The sequence below is a fragment of the Talpa occidentalis genome, unplaced genomic scaffold (assembly GCF_014898055.3).
Source record: "Talpa occidentalis isolate TD23 unplaced genomic scaffold, MPIMG_talOcc4v2.1 talOcc4.14, whole genome shotgun sequence".
NCBI lineage: Eukaryota > Metazoa > Chordata > Mammalia > Eulipotyphla > Talpidae > Talpa > Talpa occidentalis.
In genome coordinates, this window is record NW_023601433.1 from 56,737,755 (window position 1) to 56,753,405 (window position 15,651).

General features: G+C 42.8%; 1 long non-coding RNA gene across 1 annotated transcript; it reads left to right on the forward strand.

Moving 5' to 3' along the window:
- Positions 1-252: 252 nt before the first annotated feature.
- LOC129145769 (uncharacterized) lies at positions 253-14,411 on the forward strand. The gene is made up of 3 exons (XR_008551798.1): positions 253-428; positions 3,555-3,736; positions 14,385-14,411. It is a non-coding gene; the product is annotated as an uncharacterized LOC129145769 (long non-coding RNA).
- The last annotated feature ends 1,240 nt before the right edge of the window (positions 14,412-15,651 follow it).

The following is a 15,651-nucleotide window of genomic DNA, read 5'->3' on the forward strand; positions in this document are numbered from 1 at the left end:
CGAGCTTACAGAGTCACACTTAAGTTCATCAGCTGAAAAAAAGCAGAAGTATTGGCAGAATTATGCAGAGGTAAAGCCTAAGTAGCACGTTGCTTGGTAACCAGAAAGCCCTCTGTTGATTCACCAGGGTGTCGACCATACATTTTCCTCTGTACATTACCTACAATGAAAAGGTCGGTGACCCAATGAAATATCAGATTAAGTCAAACTATTAACTGGACAAATGCATTTAAAGTGCTCTTGTACCCTGGTTCCGTGTGATTAGTATACATTATGTTCTGCCAAGGCAAGCATGAATCATTAATATATTCAGAGTCCTCCGCTCTCTGCAATGAAACATAATAACTCAGCGCTGAGTAATGCAGTGTGCTGTGTTTATAAGACGTGAAGCCTTCAGTTAGGGTGATCTACAATGTTGTTATTTTGTGGTAAGGACACAGCTCTTTTTTTCTTTAGTAAATAGTATTTGTCATTCCCTTAAAAAGACAGAAAACATCTTTCCCTGAAAAAACTGGTCACTGCATCACTGTGTCTGTCTGGGGGAGGGGCGGGTAAATTGACCCATAAATAGATGCGTTGTTTTTCCCACTCTCTGAAGTACTTTTCTCTCCTCCTACCATTTAAGGTCACTCCTAATAGGCCCATGCCTGGAAAAATCTGAATATTTAAAATGAAATGAAGGTCAACAATCTCAAGGCAAAACTCCAGTAATTTAATATGAACTCTAACCTCTTCTTGTTCTCTCTTTTCTGTGGCTGAGTTGCAGCAGCCAGTTGGATTCAGTTGGAGAATGCCGAGCTGGGAAAGTGTCCAGCTCTGTTTTCTCTCCAGTAGCCAGAACCAGAAATCTAGGATTCTGTGAGCGCACTTATAATTCAACTTCTTTTGTAGGATGTCAAATTTGTTAATCTCAGAGGGACAAAGAGATTGTGGTCAGACTGGGGTTTTGTTACTAGCTCTGCCCCTAATTATCCTATTTAATCCAAATAGAGACATTTTTTGGTGGTAAGGCGACACCAATGGGGAGAGGAAGGTCAGAATCCCCATCCCCCTATGACTTTCCCTGCAATTTACTCCCACCGCCATGGGGAGCAGCCTCTTCTCCCACTCACCATTATTGGCTAAACTGAAACACAATTGAGTGAAGTCAGCTACATAGGTAGGTGAGAACACCTACTGTCCCCGGCATAGTGCCGGGATACAAACGACCCACCGACACTGGCTCAGTGAGGAGGAGTCACTCGAGGACTGTTTCAGCAGCAATCAGGATGAGACATTGTTAATATCAGTTTCTGAAGAGAGAATTCCACCTGTACTCCTAAAAAAATGCTTTATTTATTTTCCTATGGAGGTGAGGGAAGTAAAATCCCCCAGTTGATGGAACCAGATAACTCAGAGAAAAACACAGGCTAATCCAATGAAATGTTGATTGTGCTCTATAACTTAAGAGATCCGTTGCCCCTTTTCATTGTTTTAACTTCTCTCTTTGCCTTTCTTTTGCTGTTTATCTCTATTCTCTTTCATAGCATCCACAGTATGGGGGACCTAGGAGATGTCTTAGATTGTTCCCAGGACTAGAGTTGCCATCACACATGAGAGCTCATGGAACTCAAGTCTCTTCTCATTTTCTGTGGGTCAGCAGCTACCATTCTGAAGAGCCATTAAAGAAATATAAGAGGGGCCTCCCCAGTGGCACAGCGGTTTGAGGGTTGAGCGCAGTGCTGTGAAGCTGTCTGCAGCCTCTGCAGTGTGGGTTCGATTCCCGGCCAGCCAGGGAGAGAGACCCACATGGCATGGCAGACCTCTCCCGTTGGACCTGCTGCTCCCCTCAGCAGTGCTTTTGGTCAGTCTGCCTGTTCTGTTCCCCACTCTGTCTCTGGTGAATTTTCTCAACCTCCCGCGCCTCTGGCCTGTGCGCCTCTGGCCTGTACCCCAATTCTTATGAAAATAATTAAATCTTTAAAAAACAAAAAAAAGAAAGTTAATAAGGACTGCTTCATAAAAAAAATATGTAAGAGCCCAAATCTCCTAATTCCCAAATCCTGACTGTGTAACTCTAATAATCCTGTGTTAGCTGAGTAGGAATTCTAAAAATCTTCATTGCTTATTTTCATGAAAGCTGCCTATTTCTCAGACCATGGAAGCCATAGGGATTCACTTCACAGGCAGATTGAAATTTTTAATCATCTGATTATGCTTTGACGTTTATGTAATTCACCTTTCCTTTCAAAATTTCCCCAAATTTTGTGTTCATCTGAATAAATAAGCAGCAACTGCACTGTTACAGGTAAAATTGTGTTGTCTCCCTTTCCCTCCCCACCAAATACATATGTCAAAGTCGTAACCCCCAGTACCTCACAAGGTGATTGTATTTGGAGAAAGGGTCTTAAAATAGGTGAGTTAAAAATAAGGAAAAATGGGTGAACTCTAATCCATGATGACTAGGGTCCTTATAAAAAGAGATTAGAAGAAAGACACGTAAAGGGATAACCCTGTGAAAAGTCATTTACATGCTGTCAAGAGAGGCTTCCAAAGAAACCAACCTTGTCGACATCTTGATCTTGGGCTTGCAACCTCCAGAATTGTAAGACAATGAATGAATGGCTGTTGTTCAAGTCACCCACTCTCAGGTATTTTGTTGTGGCATCCCTGGCAAAGTGGTTCATGTGTAGAGCAATATTAGATCACAGAGAAAGAAAACTCAAAATATTAAATCGGATAGTAGCCAAAATCTCACTGGGCTTCTGGATAAAAGTTACCTGTGGCTAAATATCTATGTATATATGACTGTGTAGATTCCTGTGCATAATAAGCTAACAGTTTTTAGTTTCCATCTTGGCTCCAAAGCAGTGTAAGTTAGGAATCCTACCTTGCCATTTTGTCTAATTTCCCCTATGTTAACATCAAGGGCACCCATTTGGAAGAGAATGCTGGCTTACCAATTCAGTGCATATACAAATGAACATAGGATTCATTCTGAACATAAAAGGAAATTGAGAGTGCCAAAGAGAGGGATTTGGACTGGGAATGGGAGAGGGAACTAGCATTAATCTAGCTAGGAGACCTATACAATGATAGGAAAATGTAATCTCCAGCAAGTCCTTCATTCCATCATGTCTCTGTATAATAGGGACCATAATAACTCCCTGCTTATATTAACACTCAGAAGAGAGGTCATAAAACAATACAGCCTATTTATTAAGGCAAAAGATAGAATGGAGGCTGATGAATGTACCAGGGAAGAACCATTAGCAAAATGATGAATTAAAGCTCTGTTTGCATTTCTATTGTGATGGATCATCACTTGTTAGCTTAAGTAATCCCCATGCTTTGATTATAGCTATCAGCATATAAAAATATTGTCTGAGCCTCAAAGGTGTAATGTCCAAATGTGCTTATGGAAACTCAAGTACATTATCATTCACTGAAGTGCTGAGGACTCCAAAAGAATGATGAAGATGTTAAAATAATTAGTGTTGTGAAAAAAGGTGAAAATAGGTCCCTAGTTTATGAATAGGTCACTTTGTACTCTCTCCTGTGCTTCTGTCCTTCAGATTCATAAAATAAAATAGTACCCTCTGGTGAGCTTCCCTCCAGCAAGTCTAGAAGTCCAAAAAGGACAGGGAGTTGAGTTCAATCAAGTGATGAAGATGACGATGATGTTATGATGATGACAACCCCAGCAGGCCGGCACATAATGGAAAGTGTGCCCTTTTATGTTTTCCTGGACACTAAGGTATATAGTTGAGAACTCAATCAATACAAGAGGATGACTGGGAACAAGAAATGACCCTTTGTGGCCAGTTCTGTTTCCAAAGAAGACATCCTCCTCCCTAAAGTAAAAAACAAGGGACCCTAAAAGAATCCATTGTAATGGGTGGTCTATATAAAAAAGAACATTGGTGTTTCATGATCTTGTTGACTACCTAGCTGCAGCCTTGTTGCCTAGAACTATGGTTTAGGGTGTCCTCAGGAGGGAGTGGTGATATGGGGCAGTTGTGGGGCCAAGTGAACAGAGGGGAGGGGCTCCATTTTGAGGCCCCCACTCATAGAAAGCAGAAAAAAAGGTCCCCAAATATATCCATGTCCAATCCCAGAACCTGTGAATTGTTACTTACATATTTGTCTTTTACAAAAGAAAAGGGCCACTGTGGATGTGATGGAGTTAAGGATTTTGCTATAAATGAGGGAAGATTATCCTGGTTTATCCCACATGGACCAAAACAATCAAAAAAGTCCAACAAAAGAGAAGCAGGAGGGTCAGAGTCAGAGATAGTTTGTGAAGACTGAATCACAGGTTGGAATGATGTGGCCATGCGCTGATGGATGCAAGTGGTTTTGTTAGGGGGAAAGGATGTCCTGAGATAATTCCATACAGGCTTTGTGGATTCCACCCCCACTCCAGACCAAAGCCATCAGGACATTGGGAATGACAGATTCCATCATCACCAAAGGGAGATTTGCTGGGACCTGTGGGTGGAGTTAAGCTGCCAGGTTTGGTATAAAACCAGACACGTGGGCCTTGGGGCTCTCTCTTGGCAGCACAGCTCTTGGCTCTTTGCCAGTTCTCAGTGTGCTATTGGGATTCCAGGTCTGCGGAATGGGTTAGAAGCATTCATGAGTTTATCTCCCTCTTTTTCATGAGTTATTCATTTCTCCATTTTCCCTTTCTTTTGTAAATAAACCTTTTTATTAACCTTTTATGTGTGCCTGCAGTTGAGTACTAATAAGCGCGCAGGTGAGGACCCACAGTCAGGCAACCCGTTTTATATCAGGGTTGCCCTGTAACAGTTTTAGAAGCTTAAAAAAAAAAAAAAAAAAAAAGGCAAGGAATGGATTCTCTTCAAGAACCCCCAAAAGAAAAGCCACCTTGCTGACATTCGATTTTAGCTAGTCAAGTTGATTGGCCAGGAGTCTGGACATTAAACTTTATTTCTGGGTGTGTCTGTGAAGAGGTTTCCAGGTGGGATTACCATTTGAATTGAAGGAGTCAGTAAATATCACCCCCCCCCCAGGTGGGTGGGCCTCATCCCATCCCTGGAGGGCCTGAAAAGAATAAAAAGGAAGGGAGAGGAATTTGTTCTTTTTTTTCCCTACTTCTGTTTGAGCAGAAACATCTCTTTCCAGGTTGGGTCTTAGATCATCAGCTCCCCTACAGACAGACCATGCAATTTCTATGCCTCCATAACCTGGTGTAGCCAATTCCTCATCTGTTTAACAACCCTGATAGATGACATGAGCCTGCATCCTTGAAGACACCAGTGAGCCACCAGGGCAACCTGAGCACAATAGGCCTGCACTTCAGATCATCTTAAAAAACAGTATCATCAGCAACATGGCGGCGAGGAGACGCTGCGAGTAAGATCTCCCATTAAAAAAAGTGAATAGGGAGGAAAAGCGGCAGGTCCCAGTGAGAACCGGGACACGGAAGATAAACGGGTGACGCCAGCAAACTGCCCGAAGAAGAAAGTGGCCATAAAAGGGGACTAGAAGGGAGGGAAGCGCAGAACCCTGCTCCCCTCCCCCGCCCACAGAGGCGGCACTCTCCGATCGGCAGAGAGGAGGAAAACAACAAACTAAAATGACCCACAAGAACAAACGACGCAGCAAGCGGGAATGCGAGTGGAAAGGAACTATTTCAGCCACCACACCCCGTGAACGGGAGCTGTGGAGAACCCTGCAGGATCCGCCGCGGACGGGCGCCATTAAAGAGAGACCCCGCCCCCCAGGAGGAGGCCAGCACCAGCACACAGCCCCGGCCGCCCGGTAAGCCTGCGAGGAAAGCGGCGCGCTGGAAAAGCAGGCGCGGACCAAGATCAGGACTGCGCGGAAAAGCGGCGCGCTGGAAAACCAAGTGCGGATCGGAATCGGGATCGCGGGCGGAAAAGCAGTGCAGCTGAAAAGCAAACGCGGATCCAGATCGCAGCTGCCCAGGTCCCTGCGCCTGCGACCTAGGCTTGCGGGGAGACGCGCGGAGGCCCTCACTGAGTGAGCAGGAACCAGGTGCCCAGGCACGGGAGCGGGATTCAAAAGGCGCCATTCCCGCGCCACTGAACTGGGCTACAGCCTGAGTCCTGGAACTGAGGGCTTTGGAACTGACACCCGGGACACGAAATTAGGGGCGTGGGTTCCCCACGACGGTGGGGCACAAGGCAGACACAGCACCCCAAAGCCGTTGAGGTTTACCCTTCCATTCCCGCTCTATTCCCTGTCCCACGGGGTGGAAAATCAGCTCCCCAAGGGCTCCAGGAGAGATCTCTGGCGCCACCTTGCGACTTGAAGCCAGCAGAGGCGCCTAGAGGAGCCAGTGGCCAGCTGGGGAGTTAGCCCACGCCGGGCCCCTTCCGACCAGTAGTCTGAGCCCACAGGGGGAGCGAGCACCCACAGCCGGGGCAGACCAGGTGCGCAGAACAGTGTGCCTGAGACCAGACGTGCAGGGAGTGTGTCCCACATCACCATCTTAGAACAGGGACATTTCTTCAGTAAAGACTACCTGCAGAAGGCTTCCTCAGGAGCCAGAGGTGAGCAGGGGAAGTTTGCCCACGCCAGACCCCATCTGGCCTGCAGTCCAACCCCAGAGGGGGAGCAGGAACCCACCGCTGGGGCAGACCAGGGGAGTGTGTCCCCACATCAGCATTTTAGAACAGGGACCTTTCTCCAGTAAAGACTGCTTGAAACTGACAGATGACTCCTGGAGGAACTAGAGGAGAGCAGAGAAGCTCACCCAAGATGCCGGCCAGTCCCAACTACACAGTGTCCCAACGCATACGGCAAATTAGAAAACAGACAGTAGGGAGGAGAAGAACCACACGCAACCTAGCAACTCCCCAGGGAAAAAGCACACCACAAAAAGAAAAGCAGCCCCCAGATTGCAACGACAGTAACTTGGAAGAACTTCTGAGCCTTCCAGAAAGAGAATTTAAAATTGCCGTGATTAAAAAACTGACAGAAGTCATAAAGGAAAACAATGATAAGGGAAAAATAATCAACATGAGAAGAATGCAATTGAGTCCCTAGAGAGGGAAAACAATGGTCAGAAGAATGAAATTGAGTCCCTAAAGAGGGAAGTAAAAGAAATGCAGGAGATCAAAGAATTAATGGAAGAACTAAAGAATTCTGGGAAAAGCAATAAAAGCAGAATAGATGAAATGGAAGAACGAAAAAGTAATCTTGAAGACACAGAAATAAAAAGAACCAAAACAGAAAAGGAAAGAGAAGTACAAAGGAAAAAGAACGAAGAAAGACTTCGGGAACTATCTGACTCCATGAGGAAAGGAAATATAAGAGTTATAGGAATACCAGAAGGAGAGGAGAGAGATGTAGGAACAGAGAAAATATTCAAAGAGATAATTGAAGAGAACTTCCCAAATGTGAAGAAGGAGCTGAAAATTGATATACAAGAAGCAAGAAGAACACCAAACTTCCACGACGAAAGGAAAAATACAGCAAGACACATAATAGTAAAGCTCCCAAGAATCCAGGACAAGGAAAAAATAATGAAGCTGGCAAGAGGGAAGAAACAGATAACATTCAAAGGAAAGCCAATCAGGCTGACATCAGACTTCTCCGAAGAAACACTACGGGCAAGGAGAGAGTGGAGGGACATAGTCAACAGACTCCAAGAAAACAGATGCCAACCGAGAATTCTCTATCCCGCAAAGCTCTCCTTCCTCTTTGAAGAAAGAATATGGACCTTCCCAGACAAACAGAAACTCCGGAATTTCATTACAACTAAACCCCCACTCCAAAAAATACTACAAGGAGTCCTAAAGCCAGAACCTCAGAGGGACGAATAACAATGAAAGAAGGCCAAAAAACAATGGCATATACAGATGCTAACATATCAATATTAACTCTAAATGTAAATGGACTAAACTCTTCAATAAAAAGACACAGAGTTGCAGCCTGGATTAAGAAACAAAACCCAACCTTTTGCTGTCTCCAGGAAACACATTTAGCTACAAAAGATAAAAATAGGCTCAAAGTTAAAGGATGGAAAACAATCCTACAAGCAAATGGACCAAAAAAGAAAGCAGGAACAGCTATACTTATATCAGATAAAACAGATTTCAAACTCAAAAAGATAAAAAGAGACCCCAATGGTCACTACATTATGATCAAGGGGACAATACTTCAAGAAGAAATAACACTCATTAACATATACTCACCAAACGAAGGAGCACCAAAATATATCAGACAACTGTTATCCTCTCTGAAAACAGACATCAGAGAAAACACATACGTAGTGGGAGACTTCAACACACCACTATCAACAATGGATAGATCAACAAGACAAAAATTAAGTAAAGAAACCAAAGCTCTAAATAAGGACCTAGAGCAATTGGGCTTAACAGACATCTATAGAACACTAAACCCCAAAAAAACGGAGTACACATTTTTCTCAAGCGCACATGGATCATTCTCCAGGATCAATCACATACTGGGGCACAAGACAAACATCAACAGATACACCAAGATTGAAATCATATCAACCATCTTTTCTGACCATGAAGGCATCAAACTAGAAATAAACCATTAAAAGAAGGCAAGGAACTTTCCTACCTCATGGAGATTAAAAACCACACTACTGGAAGACCACTGGACTAATGAGGAGATCAAAGAAGAAATTAAAAAATTCTTTGAATTGAACGACAAGGAGGACACCAATTTCCTAAATGTATGGGATGCAGCAAAAGCAGTAATAAGAGGAAAATATATAGCAATAGAAGCTCACATCAAGAAACAAGAAAGAACTCAAAGAAACAACCTAATCTCGAAGCTCAAAGATCTAGAAAAAGAACAACAAAAAAACCCCAAAACCAGTAGAAGAAAAGAAATAATAAAAACCAAAGCAGAAATAAATGAAATTGAAACTAAAAAACAATCCAAAAGATCAATGAAACCAAGAGCTGGTTCTTTGAAAAAAATCAATAAAATAGACAAACCCCTAGCCAGGCTCACAAAGGAAAAAAGGGAGAAAGCACAAATAAACAGGATCATCAATGAAAGAGGAGAAATCACAATGGACACAGCAGAAATCAAAAGAATAATCAGTAACTACTATGAAGAGTTATATGGAAACAAGTTTAACAATCTAGAGGAGATGGACAAATTCCTACAACTGTACAATCACCCAAAGCTAGATAAAGAAGAAATAGAACACCTAAACAGACCAATTACAAGTAGCGAAATTGAAATGGTAATCAAAAACCTCCCCAAAAACAAAAGCCCAGGACCTGATGGATTTACAAATGAATTCTACCAAACATTCAGAGACGAATTAGAGCCTATCCTTCACAAACTCTTCCAAAAAATTGAGAAGGAAGGGACAATACCAAACACGTTCTATGAAGCCAACATTACACTAATACCAAAACCGAACAAGGACAACACAAAAAAGGAAAACTACAGGCCAATCTCCCTAATGAACACTGATGCAAAAATCCTCAATAAAATTTTAGCTATCAGAATCCAACAATGCATCCATAAGATAATTCACCACGACCAAGTAGGATTCATTCCAGGGACACAAGGATGGTTTAACATCCGAAAATCAATCAACGTTATCCAACACATCAACAAAAAGAAATATAAAACCATATGATAATATCAAAAGATGCTGAGAAAGCTTTCGACAAAGTGCAACAACCATTCATGATAAAAGCCCTTGAAATTCTTGGGATACAAGGAACATACATCAACATCATAAAGGCCATCTATGACAAGCCAACAGCCAGTATCATTCTCAATGGTGAAAAGCTGAAAGCAATTCCATTAAGATCTGGAACAAGACAAGGATGTCCACTCTCACCACTGCTTTTCAATATAATACTGGAAGTCCTAGCCAGAGCAATAAGACAAGAGAAAGACATCCAAGGAATCCAAATAGGAAAAGAAGAAGTCAAACTATCACTATTTGCAGATGATATGATAATATACATACAGAACCCCAAAAAGTCCACAGAAAAACTAATTCAACTCATCAATCAGTTCAGTAAAGTGGCAGGATACAAAATCAACACGCAAAAGTCAGTAGCCTTCCTATACACAAACAATAAATCTGAAGAAGAAGAAATCAAAAAAACCATCCCTTTTTTTATTGAAACAAAAAAAATCAAATATTTGGGAATAAATCTAACAAAAGAGGTAAAGGACCTATACAAAGAAAACTATAAAACACTGTTAAAAGAAATAGAAGAAGACACAAAGAAATGGAAAGACATCCCCTGCTCATGGATTGGAAGAATAAACATTATTAAAATGGCCATCCTCCCAAAAGCAATATACAGATTCAATGCTATTCCAATCAAAATTTCAATGTCATTCTTCAAAGAAATAGAACAATTATTGATGAAATTCATATGGAATCACAAAAAACCCCGAATAGCCAAAGCTCTCCTGAAAAAAAAAGAAGGGAATGGAGGCATCACACTCCCAGACTTCAAACTCTACTACAAAGCCATAATCATCAAAACTGCATAGTATTGGAACAAGAACAGACATACAGACCAATGGAATCGAATAGAAAATCCAGAAATAAACCCATAGATTTATGGTCAACTAATCTTTGACAAAGGAGCAAAGACTATGCATTGGAGCAAAGAAAGTTTGTTCAATAAATGGTGCTGGGAAACTGGGTCGCTACATGCAAAAGAATGAAGCTTGACCACTACCTCACACCATACACAAAAATCAACTCAAAATGGATTAAAGGACTAGACATAAGACCTGAAACCATAAAATATATAGAAGGAAATATAGGCGAAACTCTACGTGATTTGCACATCAAAGACATCTTTACAGACACATCACCCAAAGCAGTGATAGTGAAGGCAAAGATAAACAGCTGGGACTACATCAAATTAAAGAGCTTCTGCACAGCAAAAGAGACAATAACAAAAACAAAGAGAAACCCCACCAACTGGGAGAACATTTTTGCTCCCAACACTAATGATAAAGGACTGATCACAAAAATCTGCAAAGAGCTGATGAGACTCAACAACAACAAAGAAAATAATCCAGTCAAAAAATGGGCAGAAGAGCTAAAAAGAAACTTCTCTGAAGAGGAAATGCAAATGGCCAACAGGCATATGAAAAAATGTTCAACATCACTTGTCATCAGGGAAATGCAAATCAAAACTACCATGAGATACCATCTCACACCAGTGAGAATGGCACATATTAAAAAAACTAGCAACAACAAATGTTGGCGAGGGTGTGGAGAAAAAGGAACTCTTCTGCACTGTTGGTGGGAGTGCAAACTGGTCCAACCACTGTGGAGAGCTGTGTGGAGATTTCTGGACCTACTAAACATAGAGCTTCCACATGATCCAGCAATTCCACTCCTAGGTATTTACTCAAAGGACACAGAAACATCAATTCCAAAGAACATCTGCACCCCTATGTTTATAGCAGCACTGTTTACAATAGCTAAGCTTTGGAAACAACCCAAATGCCCAAAAATAGATGACTGGATCAAGAAGATGTGGTACATATACACCATGGAATATTACTCAGCATTCAAAAAAATAAACACATGCAATTTGCAGCAATATGGATGGCACTGGAAGGGATCATGCTCAGCAAATAAGCCAAAAAGAAAAAGAAAAATACCGGATGGTCTCACTCATAGCAGGAATCTAGAAAACTTAAATAAGGGAACAGGAAAACGAATAACTATAAGAAAGTGAAAATCAAAATCAACAAAAAACTACGAACCAGAGACACTTTTAAGGGGGCGGGGGTGGGAGGGGAGAGATTGGGGTCAGAATGGGGGGGCCTTGCAATTGTATAGGGAATATAAAAATTTTATTATTTAAAAAAAAAAAAAAACAGTACCATCATTGTTTAGTGCATTTTTAGAACACTTCTTTAATTTCTTCTGAAAACATCCTAACACACATGTATAACCTCTTGGTGTGAATTTATAAGGCATGGGATTGTAGACACAACACATTGTGTAACAATTTCTCTGTTGAAAATCATGGGATCCTGACATTGAATGAAATTTAGACAAGAAATAGTCAGTTTTGATGGAGGACAAGAATAGAAAGACTGGAAAGGAGGTGCCCAAAGATCATGAGGAGGTGGGGGGAGAGGGAAATAATGTGACCATTAACCCAGCTATAGATGTCTGGACCCTTAGGCACCAGTGCCTTATCAGGAAACATGAGACCCAAGCAGGATCAGACTGCTGTGGGGAGAGTCTAGAGCACAGGCCCAAGGGTAAAGATACAGATATTGAGCCCAAGAGACCCCAAAGGTAAAGATATGGAGATTGAGCCCACTGTGGAATCTCAAGTCCCTTTTAGACTCTACATAGTTACCCAAAATCGGCAACTAACCCAAAGGCTCACAAGGAGTGGGCCCCTCTCAAACAGACAACGACTCTATCAGTGCAGTCTCTGCACTGGCTTGGGGCAGCACTCCCTCTGCCCAACTGTGACTATGCAGGTCCCTCTTTTCACCAACTCTCTCCTCTGCAGGGCAGCAGCCTCCTGCCTGTCCGTGACCTGTACCATGCCGGGGCTTCTCTTCACTGACCTCCCTCAGTCGGGGCAGCTCTCCTCAAGGCCGCCCGCCTGCAACCATGCAGGCCTCTCTCAGCAAACTTGTTCCCTTTGGGGCAGCTCTTCCTGCACGCTTGTGTCAATATAAGTGTCTTTTCCTCTTCTGTCCCTTTCCCTAAGAAACCTGTTCTTTAAATATAACTAAACGTCTCTGTCTCGTGGAGAAACTCGCCCGGGGAACTCGCCGCGTGCCGCTGAAACGGGAGCTCTGGTGAAACTTTCCCAGAGCAACCCCAAGGACCCTGCACTCCAAACCCACAGACTCCAAAAATGACAACAAACAAGTCTTACCATTTTATACATAAGAAAACTATGAATATGAGGTTCAGTGACTTACCGATTTTAATTCTTGCATCTTGTCGCCTGTAAGGACAGGAACAGGGCACTGAGCAGGTTTTCTGATCCAGCAGACCGGGTAAAGGAGGAGTCCTGGAGTCCTCAGTGGCTTTTCAGGCTTCTGTTGGGATTTACCAGGTACACAGCAGGCAGGGGCGCTTGGGGGGCCGGGAGGCTGGCAGGCCTCCCAGCCCCCAGCAAGTCTTCACTCTGGGCTCTCCGGCCTTCTCTCTGCTTCTCTTCTTCTCTTGGCTTCTGTTCTTCTTGGCTTCTGCTGGCGTTCCCGTGACGCCGCCCCTATAAACTCAGTCTCTCAGCCCAGGTGTACCCACTTCAGGTGCCCGCCATCAGGCATGCATTCAGGACCACAGGATTCCCTCATCTATCCTAATGGCGGGAGGGCAGAAAAGCCTGATACTTTTACCTTACCCTACATGCCCTTGTCCAGGCCCTGAGAAGTGTTACAAGCTGGGCTGCCCTAGGCGGCTAAAACTGCTATATCCAGAGAGGTGAGGCAAATCCCCATGATTAAAGAAATGTCACCAGGCAGAATCCCACATCTGCCAGTCAGTGATCACTCTACTTCCTTGCCTTTGCCCTGAACAATCACACATACATACACACACATGCTCACGCACACACTTTCTAGAAATTTCTACATCTATAATTAATTCGGGTCTTCCTTCCAGTCCTCTTCCTCTCAGTCTTTTCTAGCTTCCCCTGGCTGCTTAGCTCCACCCTTCCTTAGGTGGGGCAGGGAACCTGGAACCTCCCCTTTCTATGTATATCACACTGTTAAAAACTTAAAAACTCAAACTAAGGATTAAGGGGTCAGTTGCCACAGAAGGGTAAAATAGGCTTTTCTCTATAGGACCAGAGTAGGCCTCTTGTCACCTTGGTATGAGAGCTAGAGGTCACTAAAAGCCCAGTGAGCCTCCCCAGGTCTCTTACTATTATTTAAAAAATGCAGATGTTTTGTGTCATGAGCAATGAAATTACTTGAGCTGAGGAGAATGTCTGCCTAAGCCCTTCTGCCCCCGCTAATCAAAGAAGACCCCACATCCTAGGCTTCTGCCTTTTTCTGACTGGAGAGACAATCACTGTTCCCTTTACAACCTAGAAGAATGTGGTTTGGAGGGTCTCATTCTGTTGTAGGTTTATCAGTGAACATGTTCTCCCTGTTTACGAGTCTCTCTCGTTATTCTCAGAGTAAGTGTAACAGGGTGGTCCCCAGGAAAGAGGGAGGCGGGGTTTGGGCTGCCCCTCTCCCTGTCCTATAACATAAGGATGAGCTAATTCCCTGTCTGAAGTGTGAAGTCTCCTCTCTCTGACACCTCAGGTCCCTAAACGCAGGATAAATAGCCCCAGTCCACTCAATTATTCTGTAGAATTTATAACCATGTAAATTCTCCATACATAAGCTATTAAATTGTTTTTCCTTTGCTAACCTGTCTGATGCCATTTTTATTACTCATCTAGCCGAGAAGAACCCAGCGGGATGGAGATGATTTCCTATGCTCCTTGACAGGGTCAAATTGCTGAGGACCCAGGTGATCTGACTCTGAGTCCAGCTTTGACGTTAGCTTATGGTTGCCGCTCCCTAACAAGAGTACTACTGCTTTATTTTAGAGACTAAACTCCTTAGCTGGAACTAAAAAAATAAAACTGGAAGCAATTTCAGTCTCTTTCCTGGAAGCCAATCAAGAGAAGCTCAAACCCTTTTCCAAGCCTGGAAGGTGATGTTTAAGTTTAGATTCAGTCCCCAATACCCATGAGGGTGGGCATAAGACTGGCCACAAGTCAATATAATTTGTCTCTCTTTAACCTAAGTGCTCCTTATAAACAATACAAATTAACGTTCTACCCCATAAACTAGATGCCTGTAAAGTTGCTAGTTATTATGGAAATACTTCATGCGTTACAGTTAGCAATGTCAAAACACGAGAGATTAGGCTTCTAAGAAGAGATCTGGGATGTAGGAAGATAAAATGAATTCTTTCAGAAAGGAATGCTGTTATTAGTTGGTTTGCTTTTGTTTATTGGGCAGTTTCAAGCACAAGAGAAATGTTTATTGCCAGTAACAGTATGGATAGTGGACATGTTCCGCCGCCCGGTGATGACTGAGCTGAAATGTGGCTCTCCACTTTTTTGTTGCACAAGGAGACGGGGAGCAATTTTATTGGGCATCTACTATATTCAAGCCCCTCTGTTCAGCAATCTAGGCACTTAGTGGGTCCTTCCTGTGTCTGAGAATCCTTATCATTATTCTAATTTCTCATTAATCTCTCAAGGCAGCTATTAGCATCCTCATTTGATAAATGTTAAAAGAAACTCAAAGAAGTGAGGATCCTTGGCTCTGGTGAGAAAAGCCAGATCTTTGGATACCAGCACACTGGCCCTTTATCTCGAATCTGTGTCTGTACCTTCTACTTCTAAACCTTCTACTTCTAAACCTTCATGCCTCAAAGAGCATAAGAATAGGGACTACTAAAGCTGGGAAACTGGATTTAACATAACAATACTAAGGGAGTAATATTTCTTTGAATATAAATTTAACCAACATAATTGGTTGCTTTCTTTAACAGAGCCTTATTTTTAAAACACCACCTGGAAATCACTCCCCACTCAGGCAACTACAGCCAACCCCCACATGGCCTTTAAACTTTAAACAACCTTGACTATTCCAATATGTCCCAAATACATTCTAGGAGATGACAGGCTCAGAGTTACAGCTCACCCTCTGAAG